Genomic DNA, 10,000 nt, shown 5'->3' with positions numbered 1-10,000 from the left:
CCCCCAACACACACACACACTGCCTTCTTTCACATACCGAGAGAAGGTAGGTCTGGTGGGGGTGTCGGACTCTTTATTCATAAAAGTTACTCAAATCTCAAAACGTTGAAAAGAATTAGTGTAACAAATTTGATATAGAAATAAAATTTACGCCAAAAATAGAAGAATATCCTTTGTAACAATCTACAGACCTCCTAGAACAAACTCTAGTATCTTTTTTGAAGAATTCGGTGCTCTCAATGAGATGATTATCATGGAAAAAAACGAATTAGGTATCTGTGGAGACTTCAATTTTTGGATGGATGACGCATCAAATCCTAACGCTTTGGCATTTAGTGAGTTATTAGATTCATATCGACTATTGAATAGTAATAACTGCACAACTACTTTAACTGGGCATACGGTAGACTTAGTTTATAAGTGATGACGTGAATAATATTGTATCTGATATAAAAGTCGAAAAGAAATGTACTATCTTCCCAGTACACAAACTTATTACGTTTAGTCTACCTCTACAGAAACATGCTTTAGTAAAGAAAATAAACTTTAGACATAAATCAAATTTTTCTCTTACCGTATTTATTGAAGAAGTTACAACGAAAATAAATGATGCTATCAACATTCCCTGTGATCATGATAACCAACGTCTGTTAGCTAAGTGTGCTAACTGTCTTATGACCACTTACAATGAAGTGAGTAAAAGTGAATATGATACCATGTGCCCACCGATGGAAAAGACTATAACCGTAAAAGACCAATCTCCTTGGTTTGATGGAGAGACTTTGGTAAAAAAAGAAAGAGGGAAAAAAGACGTAAAGAAAGTGGAATAGGTTAAAAACTGAAAGTATTTGGGTAGAATACAAAACTGCTGCGTGTCAATATAACTACCTACTAGAAGGAAAAAAGGTGAATACTATAAGAGAAAGATCCTCGAAGCAGCAACAGATAAATAAGTAATATCGTCTCCTAAATGGTATAATGGGAAATGTAAAAGAAGTTACCTGATGGATACAGTGACCAGGAACTAGCAAATAATTTTCTAGTATTCTTTAAAAACTAAATTGAAAACATAACCAGGTCATTTGTAAATACTCAACATCAGATTAATGAGACACCAGGCACACAGACAAAATTAATACGATTTAACAACATAACACAAGATGACATCACCAGAATGATCAAGAGAGCAAAGAAAACAAACTGCGCGATCGATCCTATGCCAATATCTGAAGTAATTGGAGAGAGAGACTTTTCTAGTCTAGCCGAAGTAATAATGAGATAGCATGTGCAAGCATTGATGAATGTAAGTTTCCTAAATCTGAGAAAATGGCTATAGTCACACCAGTTCTGAAAAATGCACTGGACTACCAGGAATTAAGCTCATACAGACCTATTCCAAATCTATCCTTCGTATCAAAAGTGCTTGAATATGTAATTCTTGAACAACTAGTCAGCCACTTAAAGTAATAGAAGCTTTGCCTGACAACCAATCTGCTTACAGAAAACTATACTCTACGGAGACAACCATCTGCTCTGTTGTAAATGATATGCTAGAAATGATGGATGAAAATAAATATGGTATCTTAATACTGCTCGATCTCAGTGCTGCTTTTGATACAGTGGTGCATGAACTGCTACTAAATGATCTACGGTCCCTCGGCGTTGAAGATCAATCCTTCGAATACCTAAAAGACTACTTGGTTGGTAGAAATTACTGTGTAAAAATTGGAAACTCTTATTCATCATATGAACCCTTAAACAGAGGGGTACCCTAGGGGAGTGTACTTGGCCCAATCTATACTATTGGTCTATCGAAAATGCTACAAAGGCATGGCGTGAAGTTTAAACTATTTGCAGATGACACACAATTTTACTTCATAAATGATATACAAGACACTACTGAAACTCTAAACCGAATCTTTGATAGTGTTAAAGAATGGATGACATTTCAACAACTAAAATTAAATGAGAACAAAACTGAATTCATGGTGATGGGCAAGAGAAACAGCGTGAGAAACTTGGGTGATATTCAAATGAACATAAATAATGACTCGGTGCCGATATCTAGTAAAGTTCGAGATCTAGGTGTATTTCTTGACTGTAACCTGTCTCTAAATGCCCAAATAAATAATGTAACAAAAACTGTTGGTTATCATCTAAGAAATATTGCGTTTATAAAAAAGTACCTGGACGAAAATTCTGTAAAGAAACTTGTGATAAACTGTGTTATTACCAGGATTGACTACCGCAACTCTATCTACGACAATTTACCAAAAGCGCAACTTAAAAAAAAATACATAACATAATAAACAGAGGAGCAAGACTGATAAAAGGTGTCCCACCTAGAGAAAGGATCACCCCTATACTAATCGATTTACACTGGCTGCCGATTAAAGTGAGAATTGGATTTAAAATATGTACAATAACCCACCAAGTTAGCAGAGCCGGGCGTCCAAAATACTTAAGAGAATTGCTACACATTGCGCAGCCAACAAATCGTGTCGACACGAGAAAAGTTACAGATGGCTTCAAACTGATGGAATCTAGATATATGTTTACTTTAGGCTCCAGAGCCTTTAAATATGCGACCCCGAGACTATATAATAATAAGCTCCCACGAAACATTCGAATGATCGACAACATTAAGGCTTTCTAGAGAAAACTGAAGACTCTTATTTCATGAGTCTTTTGACAGCGACGATTTAACAGTAAATGAGCAATATGTAATTTGAAATGTTAGTACTCTGAACGAACAAGGTAAAACGACAGTGGAGGTCCTGTAGAGAGTGGGGTTCCCCAGCTGTATGGGACCGAAAAAGCAGCCATCAAAGTAAAGTAAGTATATACATATATATACTTACATATATATATATATGTATATATATATAATATATATATATATATATATATATATATATATATATATATATATATATATATATATATATATATATATATAAACCGGCGCATACGACATATCTCTCTCTCTCTCTCTCTCTCTCTCTCTCTCTCTCCTCTCTCTCTCTCTCTCTCTCTCTCTCTCTCCGTCGAGGATCATAACTTGTAGTCTAACTCACTAGGAAGTTTAACATATTGAATAAACTGGGCAATGAAATTTACGAGAACAAAAATTGATTGAAATTCAATCAATCCAAGGCAAACTTTTTATTCAATAATAAAAGGGATTGTTCAAAAGCAACACGAAAAAAAAAAAAAGTTATATGAACTTTATTTTCGGTGCACATGAACAACTAGAAATCAGAAAAAAAGTGCCCTTTTTCAGTTCGAGTTTTTAACAAAAAATATGATCGAGGTTGTCTTGGAAAATCATATACTCTAATTGGGTTTATATCTACATACTAGACGAATTCACGGGGCTTTTAATAATAATAATAATAATAATAATAATAATAATAATAATAATAATAATAATAATAATAATCTTTATTTCAGCAAAAGCCATATACTTTTAAAAGTAAATGTTAAGTCTACTTCAAATTCAAAGACGGATTTGTTATGTCCTATAGGTAACGTTTCTGCCTGGTGATCACCAGACTGGGGTTCGGGTCCCGCGCAAACTCGTTAGTTCCCTTAGTGGCTGCAACTTCACCATCCTTGTGAACTTAGGATTTAGTTCCCTTAGTGGCTGCAACTTCACCAACCTTGTGAACTTAGGATTTAGTTCCCTTAGTGGCTGCAACTTCACCAACCTTATGAACTTAGGATTTAGTTCCCTTAGTGGCTGCAACTTCACCAACCTTGTGAACTTAGGATTTAGTTCCCTTAGTGGCTGCAACTTCACCAACCTTATGAACTTAGGATTTAGTTCCCTTAGTGGCTGCAACTTCACCAACCTTGTGAACTTAGGATTTAGTTCCCTTAGTGGCTGCAACTTCACCAACCTTATGAACTTAGGATTTAGTTCCCTTAGTGGCTGCAACTTCACCAACCTTGTGAACTTAGGATTTAGTTCCCTTAGTGGCTGCAACTTCACCAACCTTATGAACTTAGGATGGGGGGTTTTGGGGGAGCCTATAGGTCTACCTGCTAAGTCATCAGCAGCCATTACCTGGTCATAGCTTGAATGGAGAGGAGGCTTGGGCGCTGATCATATGTATTTACGGTCAGTCTCTAGGCAGTTTAGGGTATTGTCTTCCCTGGCTCTGCCATTCATGAGAAGCCTTTAAACCTTTAAACGTGGCAGGTGGGGCGTGTGCGAAAGTGCCCTAAGATAGAATAAGCAGGTCACAGCCTAAGTATTGGTTAGGTAAGATACTGGGCAGAAATTGACTTAGGAAGAATAAGGTAAGTGTGCAATACAATTCAATTATTAATATTATCAAAAGCTTAATGAGTCAAATTAGACTCCTACGGAGCTGGCCTGATTAAATTCGAGAGGAAAAATTATTTATAACAAAGTTAATAAATAAATAAAATATATAATAAATATAGTAGATAAAAATCTGCTATATATAGAAATTTAAATCTTATACATAAAACCTGTTTCTCAAAAAAAAGGCTAAAATCTTAAATGAGAAATTCTCAGAGTCCGATAAAATATAAAAAAAAAAAAAACTTCCATTTGTCTGTGACCTTTTAACCTTTAAACATTAAAATAGATATTTCATATATAAGCCATAAAGAGACTTAATTCAGTCTGTTCAACATAAAAACATTCGCTGCAAGTTTGAACTTTTGAAAATGATGGCATTCCAATGGCATCGCACGGATTGGTAAATACCAATGTACCCAAATCTAAATAAATAAAATACAAAATTCATAATTTTTTCTACCGATACAAAAGGGAATATTACTGTACCCGATGAGATACAAAATATGGTCATGTGAATAAAATATAAAATACATAAGTTTTTCTTCTGATACAAAAGTGACTTGCACTGTACCCAATTAGGTCATGAAAATGGCTAAGCATGTAAATAGAAAATAAAATACATACGTTTTTCTACCGATACAAAAGTGACTTGCACTGTACCCAATTAGGTCATGAAAATGGCTAAGCATGTAAATAGAAAATAAAATATATACGTTTTTCTACCGATAAAAAAGGGACTTGCACTGTACCCAATTAGGTCATGAAAACGGCTAAGTATGTAAATAAAATATAAAATACATACGTTTTTCTACCGATACAAAGGGGACTTGTACTGTACCCAATGATAAAAAAAAATGGCTAGGTATGTGAATGTCATATAAAATACATACATTTTTATACCGATACAAAAGGGACTTGTACTGTACCCAATGAGATAAAAAAAAAATGGCTAGGTATGTGAATGTCATATAAAATACATACATTTTTATACCGATACAAAGGGGACTTGTAATGTACCCAATGTAATAAAAAATGACTAGGTATATAAAAAAAAATATAAAATAAAAATATTTCTACCAAAACAAAAATGGGACTAGTACCCAATAAGATACAAAAAAAAATGGTTACATATATACATTTTTAACGGTGCATTTTCCAATACAACTCGAATCTTCGTTCAAAATAGAATTAATTTAGATCGAATTCAAATAGAATAGAATAGACCCCTATTTGCAAAGGGTTTCCTGGGCTTATGATTTTTAATAAGAACTCTCTTTTGTGGAAATAATTATTTCACTAGAAATAGCTTCCCCTTCTTGAATCTCCCAACCTTCTGGATCTAAGTAAAAGCTGTCTTTTATAATGAACCAATTTATAAGAGGATTTATATTGTTGAAAAAAATGTATAAAAAGAATCACAAAAGAGACCGGATGTTTTGGGAGTGTAATTTAAAATTAGTTTCATGTTTGTTTGTGTATTTTATTGCCGGTGATGGGAGGAAGGACGCTGGTGACTGGTACAACACATGAACATACGCTACCGGGGTCTAAGCGATGTCAGGCAGGGCAGCCGATCAAGACTACGGTCTACCCACAAGCCAAAGCAAAGTCCTACAAAAAGAAGGCTACTTTGCTTATCCCATAACAAAAAAGCAAGTTAAAGAAGAAGAAGAAGAACAAGAACAAGAAGAAGAACGGGTAGCAACTTCAGAGTCTCCCATTCCATATGGAAAATTCGTTAATGAAAAAAGAAATGCTAAGAATTTCATGAATACGTGACGTAAAAGTTAAAGGGGGAAATAGCACGTTAATAGAAGAACTGCCGGTAACTGAAATTTCCCATATCATAAGTAAAAGCTGACTAGTTTAAAGGTTTAAAGGCCGCTCATGAATGGCAGAGGCAAGGGACAGTGACATTGCCCTATCAAGCAGGAAAATGCCCTAGAGATTGACCATATGTACATATGATCACCGCCCAAGCCCCCTCTCCATCCAAGCTAGGACCAAGGAGGGCCAGGCAATGGCGGCTGATGACTAAGTAGATATACCTATAGGCTCCCCCAAACCCCCCATCCTTAGCTCAAAAAGATGGTGAGGTTGCAGCGATCAAAGGAACTGACGAGTTTGAGAGGGACTCGAACCCCAGTCTGGATTGCAATTGTTGCCTGGATGCAACGAAACAGCTCATGAGATGAAATTATGATTAACACAAAATTTATTTTTATATTCTAAATATGAATTTAATCAACATACTTGTCAACCCCTGTCGTGATTGAAATTCCGTATTAGAAGTAACATCAAATACAGTAATGAATGTTTTGAAATTTTTACATAACAGCTATGATGAGTCTTCATATCAGTTTCAGCCTTGGGGTGGGTGTAAATTTCTATTCGGAAAGAGTTAAAAGGTATAGGTCTTAAAATGGCTTGAGCAGTAGAATAAGTTAAGACCTCTCTTCGGGAATGAAAATTGGTATAATTCCAAACGAAAATTGAAAAAGTCTTGCATACAGAAACCGGCCATTTTTATTAGGGTCTTTGAATGTCTTGCAAAGTTCCATACTGTACATTGTACAGGTCAGAAGACTAAAGACTGAAAGTACACTGCAAAAAAAAAAAAAAAAAAAAAAAAAAAAAAAAACACACACACACACACACATACCTTATTTTGATTTAATCGGAAATTCTCCGTAAAAATATACTGTTCTCAGCCGTATTTCAGTCAAATACAGGCGACCGTATTTTTTACCCTACTTTGTTATTATCTTTTACGGATTAGTGATCGTAATATCACTCCTTGACGTCAATATATCCGATTTTAAAACGGTAAATGCCTAGCAATTTGTTAAAGTTTTAATAGTTTATATAGGATATATCAATTTAAATGTTGTAACTGTTCTTAAATTATTTTATCTTTCCTTGTTTCCTTTCCTCACAGGGCTATTTTCCCTGTTGGGGCCCCTGAGCTTATAGCATCCTGCTTTTCTAACTAGGGTTGTAGCTTAACAAGTAATAATAATAATAATAATAATAATAATAATAATGGGAATCAACTTCGGAATTGGCTAACCAATACAAAAACACAATGTCACGTCCGTACCATACACGTACCAACATCACATGTGCTCCTCTGTGAGAGAGAGAGAGAGAGAGAGAGAGAGAGAGAGAGAACCATTTTACAGCTTCCCTTTAGAATCTCTGAAAAGAGGAGGGCGATCAGAGATAGAGGAGACTCATTTGAAGAGACGAAGCCTCAATTACTGTAAGGGGAAAGAGAAGCTTTCAGCTCAATTACTCTATTTGTGATACCTACTCGAGAGAGAGAGAGAGAGAGAGAGAGAGAGAGAGAGAGAGAGAGAGAGAGAGAGAGAGAGAGGGGCGTGGGTGAGCACGTCTGATTTTCCTTATTCAAGATAATTATTCCGCCGTTGAGAAGGACACTTCATAGTGAGAATTCCGAAGCATTTTGGAGGAGGGTGGGCGTCTTGTGTGTGTGTGTGTGTGTGTGTGTGTGTGTGTGTGTGTGTGTGTGTGTGTTAAATAAAAACGATTACTGCTGTATTCATATTTAGTTACCGAACTTAAAACTCCTATGTGGTAACATCTCTGACTGGGATTCGAGTTCCGCTTAAACTCCCTAGTTCCTTTGGTCGCTGCCTCCTTACCATCCTTGTGAGCTAAGGATGGGGGGTTTTGGAGAGTATATGTCTACCTGGTGAGTCATCGGCAGCCATTGCTAGGCTCTCCCTGGTCCTAGCTTCGATGGAGAAGGGGCTTGGCCTCTGATCATATGTATATATGGTCAGTCTCTAGGGCATTGTCCTGCAAGCTAGGGCAATGTCACTATCCTTTGTTTCTGCCATTCATGAGGGGCCTTTAAACCTTTAAGCGCTTTTACACCTACAAAGGAGGCTCATCAAATGCGTCTCGGTCATCCATACGCAAACTACGCCATGCTCCTTGATCATGCATACACCCTATTTAAAGGTTTAAAGGCCGCTCATGAATGGCAGAGGAAAGGGACACGTGACAATACCCTTGCTAGCAGGGCAATGAGCTAGAGACTGACCATATATACATATGATCAGCACCCAAGCTCCCTCTCTACCCAAGCTAGGACCAGGGAGGGCCAGATAATGGTTGCTGGTGACTCAGCAGATAGACATAGGTCTATAGACTCCCTCAAAACTTCCTTCCTTAGCTTATAAGGATGGTCTGGTTGAAGACACCAAAAGAAACTATCGAGCTTGAGTTACCCAGGCAGGGACGTTTCCGGTAGGCCACCACAACCACTGGATTTAAAGGCATAAAAACTAAATATAGAGACTGTGATACAAGTACAAATTTTCACTATTCATTATATCAGAGTGAGGATACCATACCGTGGTGAAAAGGTTTGTATACCAGTCAGGACCATCAATACTAGGTTGGTTTGTTGTGAGCGATCAGAAAAAAAAGTGTTTACCCAAAGCAACATAATTGAACCGGCATGTGTTCGTCCTCTGGCAATCAAAGACCGGAGCATAGGCAATCTGAGTGAGGATACCATACTGTGGTGAAAAGGCTTGTATACTAGTCAGGACCATCAATACTAGGTTGGTTTGTTGCGAGCGATCACTAAAAAAAAAAAAAAAAAGTGTTTACCCAAAGAAAATCAGTTGCCTAACTCAACACGCACGTGTTCGTAATTTGGCAATCAAAGACCAGAGCGTAGGCAATCTGGGTGAGTATACCATAACGTGGTGAAAAAGACCATCAATACTAGGTTGGTTTGCGGTGAGTGATCATACGAATTTTGTTTACCCAAAGAAAATCCGTTGCCTAACTGAACACGCACGTGTTCGTCCTTTGGCAATCAAAGACCGGAGCGTAGGCAATCTGAGTGAGGATCCCATACCGTGGTGAAAAGGACCATCAATACTAGGTTGGTTTGCGGTGAGCGATCATACGAATTTTGTTTACCCAAAGAAAATCCGTTGCCTAACTGAACACGCACGTGTTCATCCTTTGGCAATCAAAGACCGGAGCGTAGGCAATCTGGGTGAGTATACCATACCGTGGTGAAAAGGACCATCAATACTAGGTTGGTTTGCGGTGAGCGATCATACGAAATTTGTTTACCCAAAGAAAATCCGTTGCCTAACTGAACACGCACGTGTTCGTCCTTTGGCAATCAAAGACCAAAGCGTAGGCAAGTCTCAATTTCTAATAAGTGTCATTTTCCGACGCGTCAAGCACTCCCTCGCACCCATTCTCTGTCTCTCTCTCTCTCGAGTACGTTGCCTACCCACGCATCACTCTTGTTCACAAAGCAACCTTAGTTCAAGGACTCTCTTTACGTAATTCGATTAATGGCCGTTCTCGTTCGAGCTCATTTCTAGTCGATTTGGGAAAGTTCAGTCGTTGTTCTCTACCTCATTATTATTATTATTATTATTATTATTATTATTATTATTATTATTGTTGTTGTTGTTGTTGTTGTTGTGATATATTAAAGACAAATTGTGAATGATATGGTCTTCATCACCTTCCTTTTGATATGTCCCTTTCCCAGTTACTGACGGATTGTTCAAATGAAGAGAAAAAGATAAGAACAATAGAAAAAGTTAATTACAAGATTAACGCCACTGAGGCAGCAATCACTTTTAATAAAACCTGCTTAAAAGA

The sequence above is a fragment of the Palaemon carinicauda genome, chromosome 9 (assembly GCF_036898095.1).
Source record: "Palaemon carinicauda isolate YSFRI2023 chromosome 9, ASM3689809v2, whole genome shotgun sequence".
NCBI classification, from domain to species: Eukaryota; Metazoa; Arthropoda; class Malacostraca; order Decapoda; family Palaemonidae; genus Palaemon; species Palaemon carinicauda.
Note: the sequence above shows the minus strand (reverse complement) of the source record.